Source organism: Mercenaria mercenaria, chromosome 7 (assembly GCF_021730395.1).
Source record: "Mercenaria mercenaria strain notata chromosome 7, MADL_Memer_1, whole genome shotgun sequence".
Classification (NCBI taxonomy): Eukaryota; Metazoa; Mollusca; class Bivalvia; order Venerida; family Veneridae; genus Mercenaria; species Mercenaria mercenaria.
In genome coordinates this window covers 10,539,325-10,551,693 of record NC_069367.1, presented here as the reverse complement: position 1 = coordinate 10,551,693, position 12,369 = coordinate 10,539,325, and the positions used below count along the sequence as shown (strand labels likewise).

Here is a 12,369-nt window from a genome sequence, read left to right as displayed (position 1 = left end):
AAAGCCAAGTTACCCATTAAAAAGATTGTATATCTATCAAAATCGTTGCCTTATAGTGTGAATTTACATGAACAAATCTTGTGTTTAAACTATGGAAAATGTCTCATTTAATTACGCAAATTCTGCTCAAACCAAGAGCTTCAATATTTACACACAGATATCTGTGGGTGCGGAGATACGTCAAATATCTGGCATTTTATAGACATTAATGTTCACTATAAGGTGACAAAAGCGTCTAGGAGAAAAATGCGTAAAAAAGAAAAATTGATTAGATAAAATGGTTGCCAGCTATATGTTGGCTTAACTGTGTTTGTGGTTTGTTTCTATGACATTATTGTCCATTAAGAAAGACAATTGAGCTGAATAATGGAAAGTTTCTTATACTTTAAATTCAAACAATTAATGACAGGTGAAAAAATGTGGCCTACGCATCGACAATATACGAAAAAAACTTTCTTTAGTTGTGATTTTTTATTTTAATGATAATTTTTTAGTGATCATATTTTCACGTTTAACGATTACGTACAACACATAATTCATTTTATTTGTTTTGGGTTAGCGCTAAATTTCAACAGCATTTCAGTATATGTCTATATACCAACAAATTGCGTTGGTTTCTGTGATTACATGCGCAATGTTCGTGCAAATTAGTTTGATTAGAATTTGTGTTTACATAACAAGAAAGATGCATTAATAATTTTCTAACATAAATTTTAGGCTCAGGTTCACGTTGACAGCGGCCATACTTTCAGGCGTACAACGCGTAATGTTATACTTCTTTTCTGTCTTGCGTGCTCAAACTTTACTTAACATTTCTTTGTAAATTATATTACGCAATAAACAATACTCATGGCAGACATTTTGCGTTCTCAACGATTATACGATTGTTTTATTTATTTGTTTTTGTTTTCATTTTTCCTCAGACCGAAAAATGTCAGAAAAGAAAAAGTAAAACAATGTTTATACGTTTAATTTATTTCTAGTTATACGTTTTATTGTTTTAAGGTGATTAATACATTTAATTAAACATTCCACTTTTACGTGAATGATGTGGTGTAAGTTCCAACTACATTTTTGTTTCATGCTGCTAAATGAAAAAAAAAATCATTCAAGAAAAGTCACTCTCTACAGCTGTAGACAAGATGGATTACACAAAAAGAAAAGCACAATGTTAGTCTAGCATCAACGGCAAAGGAAGGCTTTTTGCTAATGATAAACTGCTGGTTCTCTCCGTCTCGTTTTATCTCGTTTTGTTCGAGAAAATTATCCACATTTGTACCATGTCAATTTACAGACCGCCGCGAGCGATTATTTGGCATCGATAAAGCAATTATATACAGAAATGGACCTCGTCGGATAAATGGACCTTTTCTGCAAATAAGAGGAAGGTATCGAGAATACAAGACGTTTAATTCAATTTCCAGCAGCTAAAACATTCTTTGTGCAAAATCACGTAGTAGCAAGAATGGATATCGTTTTTATTTGATTAGCTTTTAAGAAATTGTATGTAAGGAGTGTTCATGTTTACGTCTTTATTAGTCATATAATTGTTATAAGTAATAAACAATATTCAAGACAGACATTAATACCTTAATTTGGCATTCACATGAGTGACAGTGGCCAAAGATTCATTATCTGGAATTACAAACATCAACATGCACAGCTACAATTTCCACAATTTAAAGAACACTACATGTTCTGCAAATGTAAACAGCTATTAATAAACTGTTATTTCAGTGTTACATTTTTCCAATCTTAAAGCACACCGAACGTTTGTCCGGTGTAATCAATTGCTAATAAACAGTTAGTATAGGTCAACTATCTTTACTCCATCAAGAATGGACTCCATAATCTCGAAGGACCAGAACATATAACAACGCTGAGTCGAAGTAAGGGGAGACATTTTACAGCCACCAAACGGCTCTTAAAAACCTGTAGTTGTGTCTATAAGAAAATCCCTTGGAAGTATAGAAAGAAAGTATAGAACTTACAGGATACTAGGTTTGCCTGAGTCTGTTCATGAGAGGTTACAAAATCTTCAAAACCCTCACGGCCTCAAGCACCCGCTTATGCAGAACTCTGCTAAGCATATTCTTAATAATATTCACAAGAATCAACGTCGATGGTTTTTTATACTATGTTTTCAAGAGATATATTATCCCTCAAGACAGGCTTTCTAAAAGATAAAAACAATAATATACCAGCTGCAAAGAGGTTGATGGTATCGAATTGTGAACGAAATTTACACTTTTGTCGCGAATATTACCTCAGCGGATACCTGTGCTAACGGAACAAATTTCAAATATGAAACTTTTGGAGCTAACCAAAATTGCGATCCTAGTCACATTTGATAATATTGAGCATCGTCCATTTGATTTACGTGGATAATTTTGTATTCATACAGCTATGTTCTAAAGAACAATTTATTCTATTAAAACGTCACTTCATATTATTCAAAAACTGTCAGTATTACCATTCAGGCAATATATGTGGGTCAGGAGAGTTGACAAATACTAGGGATATTTTATTAATACCAGTATATATTATGAGCTTCCAAAAGCATCTACGAGAAAAAGAAACATTTGATCAATCGATGAGAGTTTAAGAATGCTGGCATAAAATAGTTTGATATTATGTATGGTTGAATGGATATTGTACTTAAACACACATTCTAACATGACAAAACACTATTTCTGGCTATTTGGGATATACCATTTCATAATTTAACGACTGTGGTACTAAGTATTCATGCTTTCTTCTAGAGATAAAAAGAACTATTATCAAATCTATATTTATAGTCCTTTCCATTGGTCTAGATGTAGTCACATGATCAATGATAAGAAGTCATTTTGACTCGAAGGCGGAACCAAAAACACATACTGACCGCCAGCTGTAACGTCATCACGGTTTGACGTCAAAACAATGCGTCGTCGTACACAATTTACCACGAAAAATGGCGAAAGAATGCAGATATTTGTATTTAATGATTAAACTTATGAGTAGGCTGGATTTAATAATGAAACAATTGTTGCCTTTTAAGTTCGGTCGATATGTGGATTTATCGACCTGATAAAAGCGATATAATCGGGCTGCGCCCTCGGTCGATATCGCTTTTATCAGGTCGATAAATCCGCATATCGACCTCACCAAAAGGCAATAATTGTTTAATGTTTGCTAGTTGAAAACAATAAACAAATTGTATAAACAATGAATAGTACACTTAAAGCACAAGCGTCATTCAAGTTAACCATACAAATATTAAGCAAACAAAGTGCATTTAAAACTTTAAATATCAGGAAATATACAACTTACTTTTTTTTGCAAATCTAAAATATTTGGGAATGTCTATATTTTTGTAAATCTGTTTACAGTATCATATATCTATTTCGTTTAAGATTATTGATTGACAAGGTGGTAAACTGGCTATGTTGAATTTTAAACAAACGAGTATATGACCTTTGCTCTCAACATCACATTTTTGACATAAGAGAGTGTGGTACTAGATCCTCAATGAAAAACACACTTTTCTCCCTTATGCACTTATTTTCAATCATCAAGACTTGTCTGTGTTTTATCTAAAGCATAACACGTCGTGGTGAATGCCAGTTCTGTAGCCTTCAGTGGAAATGTCGGATCTTATGTTCACGAGTGGAAGCTATTTAGATGTTACACCTAAAATAACATTTGTGCCGTGCCATGAGAAAACCAACATAGTGCATTTGCGACCAGCATGGATCATGACCTGCACAGTTCGCCATTCAGTCAGTATCTTTTTGGTATACACCCCTTTTAACAGTAAATGGTACTGTCCAAATTGAAAGATGGACAAGTTCATTATAGAAATTTAGCAGGGTAAGGGTTAAGTGATCAGTGATTACAGACAGAGAAACTTGAGTAATTCCACATTACTCGTTTGCATCCATTTCTCTGTTGAGTTATAAATTCTTTTAATGTTATAAACACACGCATACGATGGATTTTAAAATGTCATGAAAACTGGTACGGAGTAAAATCAAGCAAATTCCCGGAAAATTGTTCAAATTCACGTTAAATTGAACCATAACAGAAATGGTCTTGAAATTGCAGTCGATGTAAATTACTGTGTAACGCTTAAGATCAAAACTGGAAAACAAATGGGAAAATGTTCAAGTAATTTAGAAATAAAACAGCTTTTGACAGCCCCTCAGGGTTATATCTTTTACGTAGTGTTAGTCATCTGCACGAGGCTATATAATATCTCACAGAATAGTCAATAATAGTTCCAAATAGACAAAAAATGTTTTTCGAAGTATTCCAAAGTTGTGCATTACAAGAGAGGTATAAACATTGTTTTTGTTTTGTCTAAAACAAAGCGTGTGCTGCATATTTCTTGCCATAAGAAGCACTGTTTCGATTTAGTACAGTATGTCTAAACGGCTGATAAGATTACTGATAGCGATAAAGTATATAATTATATTGAACAGAAGTTAAAGAAATATCTAGGGGCCTCAGTGACTGATTGACGAAGGCTGATGTCTTCAACCATTTGCCTCTCGTCGCTGTTGATTCGTTGGGGTGTATAATTTTGTCATGCCAGGAATTCATTCACCTAGCTTATGGAAGGTCGTTGGTTCTATGCAGGCGCAGGACAAAATATCAGAAAGAGAGCCTGGATCTAATTCCACTATAAAAATCAGGAACGTTGCCATGTGACCTATCATTTTGTTGGTGTGGCGTTAAACAAAACATAACAGAAATTCCTTAAAATTGATATAAACTAAACAAAGGGATTTGCAAACAAATACGCAACTATGATTAACGGCTGTCATATAATCAGTTTTGCTATATAGTCGCGAAAAACATTTGCGTCCCCCAAACCTCACCCCCACCACCACGAAAACATGATTTGCAGCCGCTTATAATCATATATGCATTGCTGGCCTGGACAAATAGCACATAAAAGGAATTAAAATAAATGAAGCCGTAGCACAGTTATATTATGAAATATTTAAAGACGATCGAGCCAGATAAACCTTTCATATAAGAACTTTGTTTTACGAATTATGGCAAAGAAGAAAACGTATTGCGTTATAGCTTGTGAACGACCAAAAGGAAATGGAGACGCAGGAATTCTGGCACGACAGAGTTCATGTTATGACAAAATCGTTAAAATACGCAAATATGACACAATGGCAGTGCGACAGCAAATTGCTGGGTCAGTTGCAAATGCGTTACATGATATGCAAAACAAATCTGAAAATGAGACATGCGACTGCACAGATTGTTTCAGACCTTTTCTATTAGAAAGAAAACTTTAAAACGATGTTATACTTTCACATGCAGACAAGAACTCAGTGGTTTTTATCTTTTTTAAAACATTAGACTATTCATTCAATCTATAACAACAGTTTTTACCATCTTATTCTTTTGGAAATGTAAGTTTTCTTTTGACTTGGTTATGTTCACAAAATAAAAAGAAATTGGAACTAGTTCACAAAGTAATTATGATATGTCAAACTACGTGCATACAACTTTGATTCTGAAAAGAAACACGATATAATCTCATTCTGAGGTTTAAGTTCTACAGAAATGAAACATGGTGTCGATTTTGATCCGTTCTTAGTAAGGCTTAGTTCTGTGGCTTCTGATAAGGAGCCACATTGCCCAAGTTTCAAATGTCTTCGGATCTTTATTGACTTTATAATTACTCTCTTCGAAGAATTTGCTGAGTACAGTCCTGTTGTTCTGTACATTTTGTTTTACATAATAACATCTGTGTTTTCATTTATGTTATGCTATTGAGCAAATGTGTACTGGGACCTATTTGATGTTTGCCTAAAATCGTCATAGCCTAAAATAAAAAAGTCTAAATTATTGTTGAGTTAGATACATAAAGAGTTATTAATTAATGCGCTGCTATAACTCGGGGAATATTGGTTGAAAGCGGGATATTACAGACGAATGCCACAGCGGTTTGTTTGTTCAATGTCAAATCACTGAAATTCCCAAGGTTGTCCATACTACCGATCTCAGAAGTGTATTTATCTGTTGACTTCCATTTAAGCAATATCTGCTTTATCGAAACCAGATAATCACATTTCGTCATCTCGGGAATGACATGGAATAATTCTCGTTAGTATATTTGTATTGGAGGTTAGGCTCATCGCTCCTTTTACTGAAGCCATTCCAAATCCGATTCAAAAGGTTTAAGAAGACTTGTAGAGCTCTGATTGATATTTGCCGTAAGTTTTTAGGATTTTCACATAGGTTGATATTTTTCTGAATATTCGATAACCTGTTGTGATACATGCGTGTTATTAATTATTTCAGTGTGATAGAAATAATTCAAGGAAATGCTGTAAAGTTGTTAATTTTATTATACTTTTTAAACTTTCTTTACTGTTGGTCATAAACGATTTAACAGTAGGTTAGGGATAAAACAATTTTTATAATTTTGCATTTAGTTTATCCAAGAAATGTTCGCCAACATTGAAATGGCAGTTTTGAATCTCTAATCTAGTCTACAAACACTGGAGCTGTATATCCTGTTATTTCATTTGGATGGATAGTTTTGTTCCCACACAATAATTATTTATATGACAAATTATTCTATTAAAATTCACGAAACCTGTCGAGCTTCCTTATTTTAAAAATAAGTTTTGTCTTAATACTTTCGACAAATGATGGCATATTTCTGCCACAAGATAGCAAAAATATTTCTTAAATTTCCAGGAAATGTGAGTATTTTGCTGCAAACATCACAGCAATAAATAATATCTTCTAGATTTGATTCTATTTCCTGATACTAGTATTGCTTTAGCAAAAATATCATATCAGTGCGTGAAAGTGCCACGTGATAGCTAGGTAGCTATAACGATCATATTCTAAACTTTGAAGAAAAGTTGTGCTTTTATTTTCTAAAAACATAATAGCAGTAAATTATATTTCCAGGAAATTTTGCGCAATTGAGATAATCTTTTTTGATACCGATACTGATATCTTAAATATATCTCATCCGGTGATTTGTCGTTGAATAAATCATTGTTTGGAGTTCAGATGCGAAGGAATTATATCACGAGGGCGCAGCCCGAGTGGCATGATAATACGCATCTGAACGACAAACAATGATTTATTCAAGAGCAAATCACTAAATGAGATATATTATTTCGATTCTAACACGTTACCAAGGATTCTTGACGACATTCATTAAATATTTGCCCGTTTTCAATCGGTTTCTTTTCCAGCGCGCCGCTACGCCGTTTGACGCCATGGCGTAATAATTGTGACGTCAGAACAGTGATTTGTTGTATACATAATAATTCACTGTTTTCTGTCTTCCTTGTTTAATAGGAAAATGAATCGGATCGTGTTAGAATATTTCTTAAATAGCGTTAGCGCATTTTCTTTTAGTGTTATAACATCTTCAGAATCCTTCGGGATTCTGCAGATGTAATAACATGAAAAAACATGCGTTATCCCTACATTCCGAGTGATCATGTAATTTGTCATACGGTACTATAACATTGTTTCAAGACGTACAAAATTGTTTGAACTAATAGGACTAGCACTATAATAAACCACTGTTAAGTTATTTAATTAAGAGTTGGCACTTTGAAGACACTTAAAACTAAGCATCCATTCCTGCTCAATATTTGCATATACACATACATATAACATGTCAGAACATTAATTCCATCATCTCTTAACAAACTATATTCATGTTTAAAATTAAATGGAATAGAAATACAACATAGTGTGCGAAATTTTTGGGGTATGTTATTAATAAATAGGAAGAACAACTGTAAACGTAAATTACCAGAGCATTATATTTACTACAACTTTTACTGTCAAGTTGTTTCTTAGTCTACATGAGGCTGATAGAATACCCGTGTCTGTATTTTTTGTTGTTGTTGTTGTTCCTACTGTCTTTATCATATTAAAGCCGTAAAGTTTATGTCTTTAAAATGAACACTGTATGCAGTGGACATTCCCTTGATTACATAACTAGGGTAATATTGTATATGGGCGATATTGTATTTGCTTAAAATTGTATTTAGCTAAAGGTAATATTGCCTTTTGATAATATTGTATATGGGTGATATTGCATTTAGATGATACTGTCTTTTAGAAATATTGTATTAGGGTAAAATTGAAGTTGGGTTATAATTCATTTTAGGTAGCATTGTGTAAAGGTAATACTGTATTTAGGTGATATTGCATTTTAGTAATAACGATTTAGGGTAATATTGTATTTGGGTCATTTTGCATTTTGTTGATACTATGTAAGGGAAATACTGTACATATTAGAGTAATATTCTACTATCGTAATATTGTATTAGGGTAACACTGTATTTTGGTGATACTGTACATGGGTAATATTGTATTTTGGTAATACATGTATATAATTGTATATGATAAGGAACGCCATAATTATAATATTTCTATTTAACAATATTCTAGTATCATAAAATACAAAATGTATGTATACTTGATGATATTCTTTTTCTTTTCAGTCTTAGTTCATTTTCAGAGGTGTAAACAGTTAAAATAGTAACAATTAAAAAGGACGTGTAAGACTCACATTTTCGACATTAGAAAGTGTGGTGTTGATGGCTATAAATCAAAGAAGTTTTTACTCAAATGTATTGTAAGAAGTACGCGTCATCATTCAAAATAGTCTCAAATTTAAAGATGTACTATGCTCATTTTTTCACTACAAATAATTATTTACATATAGCAATTCATTATTTTATATGCTTAACATGACAAAATGTGTAAGTGTGTAGAGCTACACTAACAGATGACCATCATAACAAGCAATTTCTTAAAAAAGACTTCCGTATTTTAGTGCCATCACATATTCAAATATATTTGTAAGTGTGACCTACTTCAAAGTATATTTGAATAGTTATATACTGTGTAATATTTGTTCATAGATTCAAAAATGACTTCCAGGCATGATGTCACATTACTACACTCTATAGTCTAAGAAAAGAACAAAAGTATCTCAAAATGACTGCACAGTTCGGTGAGCTAAGGTTACAGAAAAAGTCGTGTAATTATTTCCCTCCAATTTTCCCCTCAATAAGAAAATGTTTTGCATTGTGTAAGAACACAAGAATTGTGTGTAAGAACACAAGAAAGAGTGTACATTCCCGAAAAAAATATTTTAAATATCCTGTAAATAGAAAACTGACGTGAAAAACTTGGCGATTAATGAAATAGCTGTTTAAAGGCTCAAGATCAAAAACAAGAATAAAAACTTCAGAAAACATTTGTAATTTAGAAATCAGAGAGCTTAAGGCAACTCATCAGGGTTTATCTTTTCTATCCTAACAGACAGTGTCTTGTTATTGAATCAGTAACAGGAAATCAGTGAGCAAAGCAAAAAGAAAAGAAAATTAGAGAGTATAAGGGTCAGTCAAACGAAAGATGTAAATTGGTTTTAAGGAATAAACGCAATGATATGGTGTGCAGCCGTGCACAACTGGGCTTCATTCGGAGCATATTATCACCGTAGATTTACTTGCACTGCCACTTTCGTCTTTCATTGAATACAATATTTTAGCAAGAAATCTTTCTTCTGGAGGCTATTTCAAACAAGACATTCGGTCAAAGCACTATTAAAAGGTGCTTTTTGTTGATTCCTACGTCAATAATTTATGACTAGAGATTCAAGCAGAAGTCGTTTATTCTTGCTGCAAAAATTCAAAAGTATGTTTCTTGCTCTAAATATAGTATCTAATCTAATACAGTTCGTTGCACTTCAGCCCTTTTAAGGTAGTTCTGAACAGTTAAAGCCCGAATTCGGCGTATGGAAATGAAAATCTTTTTCAGCCACTGAGTAAATTTATAACAATCTACATTGTAGAAAGAATTCTATTCGCGAAAATGTTATCAAAACTGTTATTTTCCCATAGACTCCCATTATGAAAACTAGTGTGAGGTGAAACTTCTTCAAATCAATCTAGCCAAAAATCAAGCATATGACCATATCTTTTTTATTTGCCGAATGTTCTAAGTACACTCTAAAGTTTAGAATAACAAGGGTTTAATCTACATTCTAGTCAAAATCTTGATCATTACGTGCAGAACTACTTTAGCAATTGCATAAGCTTAATTTGAACAACCCCTACATTACTGTAGCAAAACATGCATGCTGTAAATTGTAATTATGTGCGCTTAATCATAGCAAATAAGCCCATCCTATTTAAACGAAATTTTTTATTCTTATTAAATTTTGTTCAGTTTTCTAAGAAAAGACTGGTAATTCATGTTTTTCTTAACAGATCCGATCTTTGCGTTCGGATTTTACGCACGAGATTAAATGGTAAAGGGTTTCCTTTTGCACTAATCATACAGCTGTGACTCGGTACACTAGACATAACTTACTACTCTGAAACTGTGAATTGTATGAAACTGGTAAGATTAACGCAAAAGGTTGACTTTTACAATTATTATGTAACAGTACTTTTTCCTAATTAACTGTTGCCTTAAAAGTTACAGAAACTAAAAGTAAAACAAATAAATATATTTGCGCCTTACCATTTCAGAAGTTAAAGAAGTAAGGGAACAAATGTTATAAAACAAAGTTATTTGAAAATGTTTGTCTATATTAACATTTGACCTTATCCATTCTACACCCATGTCACAATGCATTCTTGCAGTATAGCTTGCATTAGGAGACAAAACGTGTTCTCTAACAACAACTTGTCTCTTGACACAATATAAGTGGTACTTTAACAACACAGAAACCAGTCTCTTATTGCAAGTTGTGTATTAATAGACGTGGTCTTTCAAGAAAGTTTGTCTGTATATCTGATTATAATTGTTAAAAATTTCAAAATTATTGATTATATATGTAAGGGTATAGTTTAACTTCTTTTCCCTATATATCTATGTATTGTGAAAGTCGGTGAATTCCTACTGTTAACTGAATGTAAACTGGTGATTGCATCAAAATTTCTACTGAACTCGACTTTTACTTCTGTTAATTCAAAAACAGCCCCTTTCAGCTTAAAACGGCGAGCAGTTAAACGTTGTTTTAACCATTTAGATGCTGATGAACACTACGGTATCACATAATTATCTTTCTAAAAGTATTACTAAAAATCTAAATACAGGTCACTTTCCGTTTGAGCAATTTCTATATAGACAGACATACAAACTCAAAAAATAGTTGATTTTCAAAAGATGAGAATACATTATTTTAAATAAATATCGACAATTCAATAAAAGGGAAGTTCAGGAAAATCCTACAAACAGACAGTAAAATGCTGCGTCAAAATACTTCCAAAATTTTAATGCATTCTATATGTACAACAACAAATATACTCCCTCAAAACAAATACAAAAAGTGCTAGTATATAAAACAAGAACAAATATTTCTCAAAGAGAAATTTCTTGCTTAAATCCAGCGCAATAAAACTGTTCAATAAAGCAAATAAAAAAGGCATATACTCACATTTTCCATTATCCGTCGTTTCTATTAGAGAATTTCCCCTCTTGCTATGGCTGTTCTACACTGTGTCATAAAGAACTCTGGAGAGCTCGCCGGAACGTCGATAACACAGGGAAGTAATTCAATTGCAGTATTGATCAACGATATAGCCTCTCAGCAGCTTCGGTCATACATTTTCTCTAGACCTTACCCTGCTGAATTTCTATAATGAACTGGTCTATCTTTCAATTTGGACGGTACCATTAACTATTAAAAGGGGTGCTTACCAAACTGGTACTGACTGAACGGAGAACAGTGCAGATCATGACCAGGTCTACACTGGTCGCAAAGGTAGAATCAATCGTGTCCAGCATGATAAGGGCTAGCCAAGGGAAAGTAGATTTCTCTAGTTTCAAACAACCAATCAAACAAACAAACAAATAAAACTTGGATTGTACTACTTTAGATCATCTGTATTCTTTGTCAAAACATTCTCAATAGTACAGTTTTGTAGCTTGAACGTATCCATAGTATTTCGATAAATTTTTATATTCATAATTCACACATTTCCTTTCACCATGACATACAGATTCTCAAATGTCTTTCTATATTAGAAATGTAGAATAGATCTGACTTTTTTTTAAATCTTAAACCAAAATAAAGAAGATATTTGATTTTTGCTGCTGAGCAAATTTTCTCGGATAAAATTATGACATTTTAGTTTCATTAGGAAACAGATTTAGTGTGTTGGGTTTTATTTGCAGTGTAGCTTCAAAGAAAACAAAGGAAATTGTATTTTACTTTAAAAGAGCTTAAAATGAGCCGCGCCATGGGAAAACCAACATAGTAGCTTTGCGACCAGCATGGATTCAGACCAGCCTGCGCATCTGCGCAGTCTGGTCAGGATCCATGCTGTTCGCTTACAATTTCTCTATTTCCAATAGGCTTTG

The 12,369-nt window shown here is 32.9% G+C and overlaps 1 protein-coding gene across 1 annotated transcript in view; it reads right to left on the bottom strand.

Annotated features, from left to right (window-relative positions):
- The window catches only part of LOC123554945 (protein unc-93 homolog A-like), a 132,034-nt gene extending 120,534 nt beyond the window's left edge, over positions 1–11,500 (bottom strand). The window contains exon 1 of the mRNA XM_045345399.2: positions 11,444–11,500. The gene's annotated coding sequence lies outside the window, so the exon portion shown is untranslated. The remainder of the gene's footprint in view (positions 1–11,443) is intronic.
- Between the last annotated feature and the right edge of the window lie 869 nt (positions 11,501–12,369).